This window comes from Cervus elaphus, chromosome 32 (genome assembly GCF_910594005.1).
Source record: "Cervus elaphus chromosome 32, mCerEla1.1, whole genome shotgun sequence".
Taxonomy (NCBI): Eukaryota; Metazoa; Chordata; class Mammalia; order Artiodactyla; family Cervidae; genus Cervus; species Cervus elaphus.
In genome coordinates, this window is record NC_057846.1 from 36,111,748 (window position 1) to 36,126,809 (window position 15,062).

The following is a 15,062-nucleotide window of genomic DNA, read 5'->3' on the forward strand; positions in this document are numbered from 1 at the left end:
AATCACCTGTAAAAGAATGAAACTAGAACACTTTCTAACACCATACACAAAAATAAACTCAAAATGGATTAAAGATCTAAATGTAAGACCAGAAACTATAAAACTCCTAGAGGAAAACATATGCAGAACACTCTCTGACATAAATCACAGCAAGATCCTCTATGACCTACCTCCCAGAGAAATGGAAATAAAAGCAAAAATAAACAAATGGGACCTAATTAAACTTAAAAGTTTTTGTACAACTTAGGAAACTATAAGCAAGGTGAAAAAACAGCCTTCAGAATGGGAGAAAAATAACAGTAAGTGAAGCAACTGACAAAGAATTAATCTCCAAGCAGTTCATGCAACTCAATGTCAGAAGAATAAACGACCCAATCAAAAATGGGCCAAAGAACTAAACAGACATTTCTCCAAAGAAGACATACATATGGCTAACAAACACATGAAAAGATGTTCAACATCACTCATTATCAGAGAAATGAAAAGCAAAACCACAATGAGGTACCATCTCAAGCCAGTCAGAATGGCTGCCATCAAAAAGTCTGCAAACAATCAATGCTGGAGAGGGTGTGGAGAAAAGGGAACCCTCTTACACTGTTGGTGGGAATGCAAACTAGTACAGCCAGTATGAAGAACAGTGTGGAGATTCCTTAACAAACTGTAAATAGAACTGCCATACAACCCAGCAATCCCACTGCTAGGCATTCACACTAAAGAAACCAGAATTGAAAGAGACATATGTACACTAATGTTCACAGCATCACTGTTTACAATAGCTAGGACATTGAAGCAACCTAGATGTCCATTGGCAGATGAATGAATAAGAAAGTTGTGGCACATATACACAATGGAGTATTACTTGGCCATTAAAAAGAAAGCATTTGAATCAGTTCTAATGAGGTGGATGAAACTGGAGCCTATTATACAGAGTGAAGGAAGTCAGAAAGAAAAACACCAATACAGTATATTAACACATATATCTGGAATTTAGAAAGATGGAAACGACAACGCTATATGTGAGACAGCAAAAGAGACACAGATTCTGTGGGAGAAGGCGAGGGTGGGATGATTTGAGAGAATAGCATTGAAACATGTATATTACCATATATGAAATAGATGACCAGTCCAAGTTCAATGCATGAAATAGGGCACTCAAAGCCGGGGCACTGGGACAACCCAGAGGGATGGGATGGGGAGGGAGGCGGGAGGGGGTTTCAGGATGAGGGATACATGTACACCCATGGCCGATTCATGTTAATGTATGGCAGAAACCACAATATTGTAAAGTCATTAGCCTCCAATTAAAATAAATTAATTAATTTAAAAAAAAAAAAACCTGCAACAGAAGTGATATGGAATTGTGAATAAATGACTCAAGGGAAGTCATCTTCAGAATTATTTCCTTCATTGAGAAAGAAGTACCCTCCCCCAAAATAAATAAAATAAAGACAAATAAAGTGTGTCTATCACAGTAATCATTGGGTTCCAGATCTCCTCCATTCCTGTTCAACCCTTTGCAAACCTCATAGCTGTAAGTGGAACATGAAATCAAAGAAAATGCAAACTCCTTTTAAAGTTGGCCTCTAGGAAGATGAAGGAGCAAGGCCCATAGAATTTTTCTTTAAGAGCTAGACAATCCAAGGTACGTTCTCAAGGGTTTTTGAATACAGTTCATAGGTTGTTTTATCCTTTTTTCTCTCTGCAAAAGATTTCCTGAATTTAAAAAGTCACTGTTTCTCTACTGGATTTTATTCAATTTTAATCTTTGAAACCAACTGTCTTTATATATTATACAAAAAGTAAATCTTCTTAATAAAAGTTTATATGTCTTTCTAGATTTAATTTAGTCTCTGACAAATTAAAATGGGGCATTTCTTTCTCTACTTAGAATTTTTTCATCTAAATACATAGATTATTTGTAGACCTGTCTCTGGAATCTTTTTCTCCTTCACTAATGACATTTTATATGCCAGCCAATTCACATTAACATAAACAGCATGAATGAAGCGCTACTCCATCCATCCCTTAGTTATTTTCTGTTGACTACTTAAATCATCCCAGTTATTTATAATACATGTCAGAAGCAATTTTTTAGACTTAGGAGGAAATTAATGGTTAATATGATTATAAATCTGTAAACGTTGGACACTATTTTAAAGAGTCAACAAAAGCTCTGCAAAAATGTAAAAGACAAAGGCTGCACAGTGTGCTCATATTACTAAAAACATCAATACTCTTACAATATATATGCTAGGACAGCGACTAGAGCATTGTGATGTAACTGCATCAATAATTAATACTGAAGTAGTCTTGCTGAGATATAAAATTAATTTGGAGATGCCTAGAATCATAGATCTCACATCTAGAAACAAGCTTACAGTCCAGCTCCCTGTTCTTACAGCTGATTTTACAACTGAGAACTCTGAGTATCAAAAAGGCAACTTTCAAGGTCATCCAGAAATTTACTGGTAGATCTGGGGAATGGCTCCAGGAACACCTTTTGGCTCAAAAGTACTTATGAAAGTGCGTAAGAATGACCAGGGCTTTGTGCTACTTAATAGCTGTGGGAGGAAGGGTGGTTTACTTTATTTACCTTTAGAGTGTTACTTTCCAATCAGAAGAAAGAACATAACTGTTCTTAAGAACATAAACCTCCCATTGTTGTCATGAGGATCATTTGAAGTAGCTGTGTGAAGGTACTCTACAAATAAAGTAGTGTAACTATTGAAGGACTCATATGTATTTTGGTATCTGAAATGGAGCTGTTGTTAAATAAATCCTGCAAGAAACCAGGATGTAATGGTTCCCCTACGGGGAAGCACTTCACTTCTTACCAAAATTAAAAATGACTGATATAGATACCCCCTTGGTTCCTCTGGTTGCCTGAAAAACAGGAAATTGGTGTTTTCAAATCGATGCTTACTTTAGGTCTGACTCTAACGTCAACAGCTGTTTCATCTCTCTTAAACAGAACTAGCTGTACCACTGAAACCTGAGCATACTCCCTGTGACTGACAGTTTTCTCCTAAAGCTATAATGGAGCTTGTTGGATAAAGGTTAATTGCTAACTGTGGAGTGCTAATGATACTATATTGATGAAATTATGGGCCCACTGATAGAGAAAAGGTTCCCCAAACACTGGAAGCTGGAGGGAAGCTCTAAATAATACTTATTGATTTTTTTCTCTGAAGACAGCTAAGTAGCACAAACGGCTTGAAATAACAAAAATCATCCACAGGACTTTCCATTCTTCTGTAATTCTTTTTTTTTTTTTTTGCTTCCAATGTTCTACTTGGCAATTGTTCCAATAGGCAATTATCATTTCAATAATTATGTGTCTCAAAATCAGCAATTGATACCTTGGAGAAAACAAGGTGAAAATGTTAGTCACTCAGTCGCATCCAACTCTTTGCAACCCCCATAGACTGTAGCCCGCCAGGCTCCTCTGTCCATGGGATTCTCAAGGCAAGAATACTGGAGTGGGTTGCCATTCCGTTCTCCCCGAGATCATCCCAACCCAGGGATCAAACCTGGGCCTTCTGCATTACAGGTGGATTCTTTAGCATCTGAGCCACCAGTGAAACCCACCTTGGAAAAAGAAATACTACAAATTAATTTATTCCCTTTCATTGAGTTTCCATCTCCTTTTGAGTTGTGCATTATAAAGTGTGATTATCAGCCAGTGGCTCTTAAACCCCATGGCTTTCAGACAAATGAAGCACCAAAAGAGTGGTGGATTGAAAGTAATTGAAATCATTTAACTTCAGAAAATGTCCTTATGACCCTTAATTCCCAAGTTAGGCTTTATTCTTGCTTGAATTTGGCTGTAGAATTTATCTCCACGGTTTGTTCCGTCTGCCAGTAGATCAACCCCTATTCACTTTCAACACTCTTTCCATTATCATTAGCTTAGCTTCTATTGACAGAGTTCCTTGAACCAGGCTCTGTTGAATTTTATAAGTGTCATTTAATTATCATACCCACCCTAGGACCTTAGCATTATTATCTCCATCTGAGACTTGAGGAGCCAGGAAATCAGAGGTCATGAGCCCCTCCTCAGTCCACAGAGTTGGTGACATCGGCACTGCAGCAGGACTTGTGTATCCAGGCAGGAGATCCAGGGCTGCAGCCTGAACAAGATTCCTCCTTTCTTCTTGCCCAGATACATTCCCAGGGGCCCAGATTTTTCAGACTAAGACTTTCACTTTTCGATGAAACTTGTTCAGTCCCACAGAGAGCTCCTTACCAAGTTCTCTGCGTGGTTTTAGAACATATTTTTAATCTACCCAAGCTTCCCTGGTGGCACAGATGGTAAAGAATTTGCCTGCAAGGCAGGAGAACTGGGTTCGATTCCTAGATGGGGAAGATCCCCTGGAGAAGGAAATGGCTACCCACTCCAGTACTCTTGCCTAGAGAATCCCATGTGCAGAGGAGCCTGGCGGGCTACAGTCCATGGGGTCGCAGAGTCAGACACGACTGAGCAACTGACATTTTCGCTTTAATATACACAGTCACTTCCATGTTTGGTATAAATTTAGATTATATATTACCTAAATTTGCTCACTTACACTTTGAAATATGCTAAAGGATAAATAAGAAAGAGCAATGATCTATAAGATGAAAGAGGGAGGAATAATTAGCTATAATTTAAGTGATTCACACAAAGCAGTTGAGGCTTAAGTTCTCGATTTATATATCCCAAGGGAGCCAAACCTATTCTGTAGTCTATCTCCCAAACTCCAGGATTGAAAGATATCAGTCATCATCCTTCTGCTAGTATTTTTAAAAAATCATCTAAATATTCCAAAAAAACCACCTATGACAGTTTAATGGAGAAGTCACTGTAAAAGGAGCCAAGCTTCATCCATTTATTCTAAATCTGAGAGTTGAATGGTTTAGGGAATCAGAGATACAGTCTGTGGCAATAACTGGATCAGTAAGAATAAGGGGAAAAAGGCAGACGTTTTCAAGTCTAAGGTATTCCACACCATAGAATTTCATGCCACCGTGAAATGAGAGAAGTACGTAAGTCATACACACAAACGATGTGATGCACTCTCTAGTGAGCGTCCGTAAGGGCTCTCCCCTAGCTCCTCTCCTCAGAGTACTGATGAGAAGAAAGCAGTGGCTGCAGCTATGGAAACACAGAATTCCCAAGCTAGGCGGGACTTTATGTTCAATCTAGTTTAGTTCAGTTCAGTCCCTCAGGCATGTCCAATTCTTTGCAACCCCGTGGACTGCAGCACAGCAGGCTTCCCTGTCCATCACCAACTCCCAGAGCTTACTCAGACTCATGTCCATTGAGTCAGTGATGCCTTCCCACCATCTTATCCTAATGCCCGTTATGTGATGGACATAAGACCCAGTGAGGTCCAGCGATGGTATAAGACCTCACAGCCACTTAGTGGCTGAGCCAGGACTGCATCAACTAATCTCTTGGGTTCTGATTCACTGCCCTTTCAGTCCCACTTTGTTTTTCTCCATCACCTTGTGCTCCCCTCTAGTTCAGGATGGACACCTGAAACCACGTCATCCCTCTCCTCCCCAAGGGGTAGGTAATCTGAACGGGAGGTCACAGAGGAACACAACTCAGTTTGCATCATGGATCAACTTTACTTACTTTTATATTGCTACTTTACATCCACCAAAAAACACACATCTCTCAAAATGACCCCTGCTTGCAGAGACCAAGAGACCTAGATGGTGAGTTTCCATAGAAACAGTTTCTGAAAACAAAAAATTATGACTCAATTTTGGCTGGAGAGCTACATGTGTCCTCTGTCCTTCTTACAGAGTGTTTGGACCTCTAGGGGCTGTTATACGTGCCCTCTTCTGGGAGTCTGGGGTCAGTTATTGTCACTCTCCGTGGCTCATCACATTGCAGGTCCTGAAATGAGCAGGAGTGCAATCAGAAGAGATCTGAGATTCCTTTTCTCTGCCCAGCAATGCAGAAGCCCCAGGCCCCATTAACTTTATATTATTTTGCTGAATTTATAAGCTGAACTTCATATATATGCACATATATACATACATATTTAAATATACAATAAATATATATACATATGTAAATATATACACATATAAACACATTTAAATATACATATATATAAATACATACATATATATACACACATATAAATATACACACACCCACACACATATATATTTGTGTGCCAGGTATTAGTTGTGGCGTGCAGAAGCTTTAGTTGCAGCATGTGAACTCTGCGTTGTAGCATGTAGGATATATTTCCCTGACCAGGAATTGAACCTGGGCGCCCTGCATTGGGAGCACAGAGTCTTAGCCACTGGACCATCAGGGAAGCCCCTAGGCTGAACTTTTTAAATTGAATTCTATACTGTTCCCCAGTTAAAGGGGAGAAAGCAATGGCAACCCACTCCAGTACTCTTGCCTGGAAAATCCCATGGACGGAGGAGCCTGGTAGGCTGCAGTCCATGGGGTCGCTAGGAGTGGGACACGACTGAGCGACTTCACTTTCACTTTTCACTTTCATGCATTGGAGAAGGAAATGGCAATCCACTCCAGTGTTCTTGCCTGGAGAATCCCAGGGACAGGGGGGCCTGGTGGGCTGCCGTCTGTGGGTTGCACAGAGACACGACTGAAGCAATTTAGCAGCAGCAGCCAGTTAAAGGAACCTCTCACTAGCTAAGACTTACTGGCCCCAAAAGCTGCGTACTGGCCCCATTGAGCATCTCTGGAGCATTGCTGGGTACTTTGGGTCCCCACTGTACTTCCCCTAAAGCTACATTAATTAGAAAATGGGACAGCTGAGGTATTTATTAGTAAGGCAAATTCCTAGAACCCACCCAGGTCTACCCAATCAAACTTTGCATTTTTTCCAAGGTCCTCAGGAAATTCTAATGTGACCTAAATTCTGAGACTCTCTGCTCCAGAGAAAGCAAGTGGAGAATTGGGGCAAATTCCATCTGTAAGCGGATGCTCTCACCTTGCTACCGAACCTGTGGTCCATCGTCAGCATCAACTGGGAGCTTGTTAAAAATGCAGAAGCTCCACCCCCACCCCAGGTCTGCTGAATTAGAATCTGCATTTTAACGAGATCCCTTGTTTAAAAATCTGTATTTTAACAAGATTGCTGCACAATAAAAGTCGAGGCTTGCCGCTCTGAGAGATTTCTGTCTGCAAAGTTAGGTAATGAAGGCCAAATTCATTTCTCTTGCTGGAATCCCTTGCATATTTTGCCACTGTCTTCCCTTGCCTTTTAAGAGATAGTTAGAGCTTCAGGCAAAAGCCCTCTTTCATAAGCGGATTTCACGGGATGCCAGGCTCCCCAGGGCAGCCCAAGGAACTTCTGTTTTCAGGCAAATTCTCAGAGCTCTGCTGACAAAGAAGACAGCCTCTGGCCATTGCAGACAAGCCTCCAGGAAAGTGAGTTTGCCTGGGGAAAGGCCAAACAGTTACTGTTTTGCCCTCCATCCTTGAATCTGGTTAAAGGTTGATGTAACCCTCTACTCCTGTTTAACTCACTGAAAATCTTGAATAAATTTTGATTAATATCAATCCCAGTTAAAGGGGTCATAGGGACTTCCCTGGCGGTCCAGGGGTTTAGACTGCCCTTCCAATGCAGGAGCTGCTGGTTTGACCCCTGGCTGGGGAAGGAAGATCACACATGCCAGCAGGTGAGGCCAAAAAAAAAAAAAAAAAAAAATTTTTTTTAATTGTTTTAAAGGCTCATAAATAGATCTAAGATGGTCCACAGAGCTGGCAACCCAGCTTATCCAGGCCTGACTCTCCTGTTAAATTGCAATTTCACTTTATTCTCCAGGGACATCAGTCATTAACCAACTTGGCCAACTTCATTTCCTTGTACTCTGCCTATTTGCTACGGTGTGGTGGAAATAAATGGTCTTCACATCAGAAATTCTTTCTTATTTATTGGTTATACTGTGAAGCCTTGAGCAAATAACTTAAGCTTTCTAGGTTTTTTCTTTACTTGCAAAATCTGGGTGATACAGCTTAAGGCAAACTGGTATTAGGGTTTTATTTACTCTTTTCTTTGTTAGACTAAAGGGAAACTATTTTTGAGAGTCGATTTTAAGGCTGTATGGTGTTTCACAAACGTGGGTTTTTTATGCCAAATTGATGAGTCTCAAGTCATAGTTCACAGATTTCTATTCTTTCTCAAATATTCCTGGACCCTCTGCTTTCTCCCTCTTGTGATCCACTAATATCACATGTAGATCTACACTGTCACTAGTGATGCCTGCAGACACCACCTTGCATACTCCATGTGCTGTCCTTTATCTTTCATCTTCCAACCAGACTTCTGTAATGCAACTCACTTGTGCCAACCCAGGCACTAACAGTACATTTTGCAAATGAGATCCTTTGGGATGATGTTAGTTCAGATACCGCCCCCTCCTCCTGAAGTCTAGACACCTTCCAGGGAGTCTATTCCATTCATTATTCATGTATGGGCCTGTCATCTAGTCCCCAAGAGTTTTTAGGATAAAAACCTTGCTTTTCTACCCTCTCTCAATGGTATAGTTGAACTAATCAGAGAGATTCCTGACATTGGCATAGTGGTTTACATTTTGCACTGGATCTTTTCAGTAAGATCTCAGTTTTACTTTCATTTTTTAAAAATCCATAAGGTAGGAATGTTTGAACCCATTATGGAAAGAAAGAACAACTTGCTAACAATGACCAAGTCACCAGCTAACAATGACAGATGTGGGTCAAACACAAATCTACAAGTTGTGACCATGACTCTGGGGGGGTCTTACAGCACGAATGAGGGTCAGGGGGTTTGCAGAACAAAAGTGGAGTCAAATAGGGGCCCCCAACTGTCAGGATCCATTCTTTCCAAGTGTTTCTCTCTCTCTTGGCTTCCAGAATCTAGTTTTATGTTTTCATCTTTGTACAGATCACATTTCATAATCTGCTTTTATGAACACTTCTTTACTAGTGTAAGAACTCCTGGAAGGAAGGTAACATAGCTTCTTTATATCTGTAGTTCCAGAACCTAACACAACCTCTGACACTCAGTTTCACAAAGTACATGTTTATTGGATGAGTTTCAAGAGTTTGTGTAGATCGGCGGTCCCCAAACTTTTTGGCACTAGGGACAGGTTTCATGGAAGACAATTTTTCCAAGGACATGGGGCAGGGACGGTTTGGGGATGATTCAAGCACATTACATTTATTATGCTCTTTGCTTCCATTATTATTACATCAGGTCCACCTAAGGTCATTAGACATTAGATTCTGGAGGTTGAGGACCCGTGGTGTAGATGCTTGCAAACCAAACAAAACAAAGGCACTATGCCTTACATTCGCTGTGCTTGGATACAGGGAGTTTAACTTAGAAAATCCATCCAAATCCATCTGACTGTAAAGTTAGACCTGTAGCTTTGACAACAAACACCACCCCAGTCATTAGGAGGTATCTGCTCACCTAGACATTATATTACAGACGCTAAAGAACACAAGAGAACCCAGGCAACCTAGACTTGAACCCAGCCTTCATTAGCTGCCTGTCCTTGAATAAGTTACCTTACTTCTCTGTGTCTCCGTTTCCTTATGTGTAAAATGAGAGGAAATGGTTTACTCAGATTTTTTGAGATTGAGTGTGTGGATTAAACGATTTCATATTTACAGTGCTAGGTGGCGCTAGTGGTAAAGAAGCTGCCTGCCAGAGCAGGAGACCTGGGTTTGATCCCTGGGTTAGAAAGATCCCCTGAAGAAGGAAATGGCAACCCACTCCAGTCATCATGCCTGAAAAATCTCACAGGCAGAGGAGCCTGGCAGGCTTCAGTCCGAAAGAGTTGGACACAGCTGAGTGACACACACAAGCATTTCTCAGTATCATTGGAGCCACTGTTGCCCATTTCGTTTTGATATTAGGGCCAACAACTTCCAAACTGGCCCATTTTCAATAGGAATATTATCAATACATGTTGGATAATACTAACTTTATCTCTGTTCTTATCCCAGTATCATCAAATAATGCCCAAGCATTATACAAGTGTTCATTTAGCAAATACTCTTTGCCTGGAACAATTCTGGCTCTAGAATTACATTGTCCGTACAGAGTTTGACTACATAAATTTACATTTACATTAATTAAAATTAAATAAGATAAAAAGTTCAAGTTTTCAGTTGCACTAGCTACATTTCAAGTATTCCATCACTACATGTATCTGTCTAGTGGCTACTGTATTGGATGGTATGGATAGAATTTCCCTTAGGGCAGACAGCTCTTGTTACATAGAGCTATAGTACAAATACAAAGATAGAAGCTGACATTCTACTAAAGAAGATAGATAATAAATAAATATATAATCATTATGAATTAATAATTTTCTATGAAGAAACATATTTAGTTACTGAAGCATTGTTAGAAACATTAACTTTGATAAATAATTCCTTAATGAACTGTCACATCATTATATTAAAATTATAACCGGCTTACCAATTACAAAAGTAGAATATGTTTATTATAGAAAATTTAGAGAATATAGAAAATTATAAAAAGGAAAATAAAAATATACCTAGCAATATTTTAACTCTTTTTATTTGATATTTGTAGACTATGTATTTTACCATGTCAATCTTTGAAACACTATTTTCAGTGTCTACAAATAGTGCAATTTCTGAATTTAGTGTTATTATATCACTGCCCTCATTAGAATTTAGATTATTTTAACAGTATTTGTTCTAATATTTAAATGAATATTCATATATATAATTCTTTGTCTGTCTTTTTATTATTTCTTCGTGAAAAATCTTTAGAGTACCATCTCTAGAGCAAAGTTATTAAATATTTTTAGATTCAACTCATATTAAAAGATTTTTCAAAAATTTGAACTTATTTGTGCATTTACTTACCCTTGGCAACTGTATATGTTATTTCCTATACTAGTGGGAAGTATTTTGTTTAAACCTATTATTTTTTGATTAACAGTGAGACTGAACATCACTTCAAATATTTACTAACCATATATAAATATATCTTCTCTGAATTATCTATTTTAGTTTTACATCAATTTTTCAATTGCAAAATTAGATGAGCTCTTTGTATTTTAAGAATGGTAACCATTTGTCTTTCCTATTTTGGGCCAACATTTTCCCCAGTTTGTTGAATACCATAATTATGTTTCTATTTTTTTACATGGAAAAGTTCTGAAACTCATATGTGACAAAGTTATTTCCTGGCTTTTAAGTTTTGAAGGCCTCTGTGTTTAGAAGAATCCCTGACACACAGTGAAAACTAAGTTGGATAAATGTAAGTTTAAATGAATTGAAATATGTGACCCATACTGACAAACCATAGGCTCATTCTTTTTTCCTACAGATGCAGGTCAATCCTCCCAATCATTTTAATGTCACTTGGAACTAGAAGAAACATCTGGCATTTGTATTGATTTTCTAATGGCAACATACTCAGTATCCGGGGGATTACCATAGCCTATTGTATTCCTAAGTGGGCTTTTCTGCTGGTTCAGTGGTAAAGAAATCACCTGCCAATGCAGGAGATTCGGGTTAGATCCCTGGGCTGGGAAGATCCCCTGGAGAAGGAAGTAGCTCCCCACTTCAGTATTCTTGCCTGGAGAAACCCATGGGCAGAGGAACCTGGTGGGATACAGCCCATGGGGTTGCAAAGGGTTGGACACGACGGTACAACTAAACAACGGCAACAGTCCCTGAAGGGAGCCTCTTACGAAGCTCATGATCCTGCATTTGTGTCCATCTGGGCCCAGATGGACACTGTAGGTATTTCCTGTCCCACGGGGCCAGTGCTTCTTGGTAGTTGTGTGTGTGTGTGTTTTTTTTTTTAAATAGTACCTCCCATTATTTTTTGTTTATAACTTTTAATTGGATTTTTACAAATTTTTTATTTGGTTTTTGTTTTGGGGGGTTTTTGGTTTGATCATGCCACATGGCATGTGGGATCTTAGTTCCACAACCAGGGATCAAACCCACGTCCTCTGCACTGGAAGAACAGTCTCAGCCACTGGACCACCAGGGTAGTCCCACCCATTACGTAATAAACATTTAAAATCCACTTCCACCTCTTCTCAATATCTACCTGGCTTCTTCTGTCCTCCTTCTTCTATTAAAATTTTGAGCACACAAGCATGATAAAAAAGGATAATTAATTGGAGGTCAGTGGTATGAGGCATACAAAAAGAATTCTGTGTCTTGTTTCTTAATATTTCATCATGAAATCATAGTGATACAATTTGTATCAGGGGAAGAGAAAGCAAAGAACTAAAGAGCCTCTTGATGAAAGTGAAAGAGGAGAGTGAAAAAGTTGACTTAAAACTCAACATTCAAAGAACTAAGATCATGGCATCCAGTCCCATCACTTCATGGCAAATAGGGAAACAATGGAAACAGTGACAGACTTTATTTTGGGGGGGCTCCAAAATCACTGCAGATGGTGACTACAGCCATGAAATTAAAAGACGCTTACTCCTTGGAAGGAAAGTTACAACCAACCTAGATAGCATATTAAAAAGCAGAGACATTATTTTGCCAACAAAGGTCCATCTAGTCAAAGCTATGGTTTTTCCAGTAGTCATGTATAGATGTGAGAGTTGGACTATAAAGAAAGCTGAGCACCGAAGAACTGATGCTTTTGAACTGTGCTGGTGGAGAAGACTCTTGAGAGTCCCTTGGACTGCACAGAGATCAAAACAGTCCATCCGAAAGGAAATCAGTCCTGAATATTCATTGGAAGGACTGATGCTGAAGCTGAAGCTCCAATACTTTGGCCACCTCATGTGAAAACTGACTCATTGGAAAAGACCCTGATGCTGGGAAAGACAGAAGGCAGGAGGAGAAAGGGATGACAGAGGACGAGATAGTGGATGGCATCACCGACTCAATGGACATGAGTTTGAGCAAGCTCCAGGAGTTGGTGAAGGACAGGGAAACCTGGTGTGCTGCAGTCCTCGGCGTCGCAGAGTCAGACATCACTGAGCGACTGAACTGAACTGAGAAAGACAGAAGTCAGCATGCGTGTGTGCTAAGTCCTGTCTGACTCTGTGCGGGCCTGTGGACTGCAGCCTGCCAGGCTCTTCTGTCCTTGGGAATCTGCAGGCAAGAATACTGTAGTGGGGCGCCATTTCCTCCTCCAGGGGATCTTCCCAGCCCAAGGATTGAACCCAGGTCTCTTACCTCTCCTGCACTAGCAGGCAGTTCTTTACCACTAGAGCCACCTGGGAAGACCAAGGCAGCGTGAAAGTCACTCAGTCGTGTCCAACTCTTTGCAACCCCATGGACTATAGTCCATGGAATTTTCCAGGCCAGAACACTGGAGAGGGCAGCCATTCCCCTCTCCAGGGGATTTTCCCAACCCAGGGATTGACCCCAAGTCTCCCACATTGCAGGTAGATTCTTTACCAACCAAGGAAGCCCAAGAATACTGGAGTGGATAGCTTATCCCTTCTCCAACAGATCTTCCCAACCCAGGAATGGATCTGGGGTCTCCTGCATTGCAGGAGGATTCTTTCCAACAGAGCTATCAGGGACGCCCAAGTCAGCATACACATGGGCAATCAAACTTATGTCCTTGGAATGTCTGTGGAGGTGGCCATGTTCATTCATGAGACCTGCCACACTCCCAGGGAACCACACAGCCTATTCATAATGAACCACACATGCTTCTGCAAATGTGCTTTTCCTCCCATTTTCCTCTTCGGGGGTACTTACAAGTCCATAATACTGAAATGTCCTGGTCAACTTTGTGCTTTGCCTGACAAACATTTGTCCTGCAAGTTTCACTATGAATGTTGCCTCCTCAGTCAAGTTGCTCTGATTTATTTATACTGAATTAGGCCCTTGTGTCTTCTCATTATCATTGTACTAGGTGCATATTTTAAAACTTTCAAAAGATTGTTCTTTAATAACTAATGTTTTTAACCTTTAATTTGGATATAGTTATACAGTCACAGGAATTTGCAAAAATAGTACAGAGAATTCCCTGTGCCCTTCATCTGGTTTCCCCCAGTGGTTATAGCTTACAAAACTATAGCATAAGATCAGCACAGGAAATTGACATTGGCACAATGTATGTTTACAGTTCTATGCTATTTTATGGCATCTGTATACTCATGAAGCTACCACCAGCCAAATCTCCTTCATGTTACCATTTGAGGTCACACCCACCCACTCCCACCATCCCGGGCCCCTGGCAGCCACTAATTTCTTGTCCATCAGTATAATTTTCCATTTTTAAAATGTTATATAAATGGAATTATACAATATGTGACCTTTGGAGAAAGGCATTCTTTTTTCCCCTCAGCCTGTTGCCTTTCAAATATCACTGACAGGTTAGAGACTGTATCAGCCATGCCCTCCTCCAGGGCATCTTCCTGACCCAGGGATTGAACTCTGGGATCCTGAGTCTCCTGCATTGCAGGTGGATTCTTTTTCAGTAAGTGACCAGGGAAGCCCTGTTACATTATATAGATACCCTCGTATAGCCTGGGGCTTCTGTGGTGGCTCAGTGGTAAAAAATCCTCCTGCCAGTGGAAGAGACGCAGGTTCAATCCCTGAGTTGGGAAGATCTCCTGGAGGAGGGAATCACAACCCACTCTCAGTATCCTTGCCTGGGAAACCCCATGGACAGAAGAGCCTGGTGGGCTATAGTCCTTGGGGTCACAAGAGTTGGATACAACTTAGCGACTAGACAATTATAGTCTACAGATAACATTTTGCTAGCGTAAATGAAAGCTTACCTCTCTTTACCCTCTCCCATTTATAATATAATTAATTATCTAAAAAGTCTCCTCTGCATACACAATAACCATATCAGAAATTGTCCTAATTTTGCCTCAATCGCGATTTGGAAGATGAAAGAGAAAAAGGAAAGCAAATTATAGCAACTCAATTTTACTCTCTTGTACTACCTTTCTTCCTGATGTTCCAAGGTTCCTTTCTTTTTTCATCTTCTGTTTACAGAACTTCCTTAAGCCATTATTTGAGGGTCAATCTGGCAACAAATCCTTTTAGCTTTCCTTCAGCTGAGAGCATCTCGATTTCCCCTTTACTCCTCAAGGTTGTTTCCACTGGCTGT

The 15,062-nt window shown here is 40.3% G+C and overlaps 1 non-coding gene across 1 annotated transcript; it reads right to left on the reverse strand.

The window, feature by feature from the left end:
• Positions 1–6,247: 6,247 nt before the first annotated feature.
• Positions 6,248–6,320, reverse strand: TRNAG-CCC. The gene has a single exon. It is a non-coding gene; the product is annotated as a tRNA-Gly (tRNA).
• Positions 6,321–15,062: the final 8,742 nt, after the last annotated feature.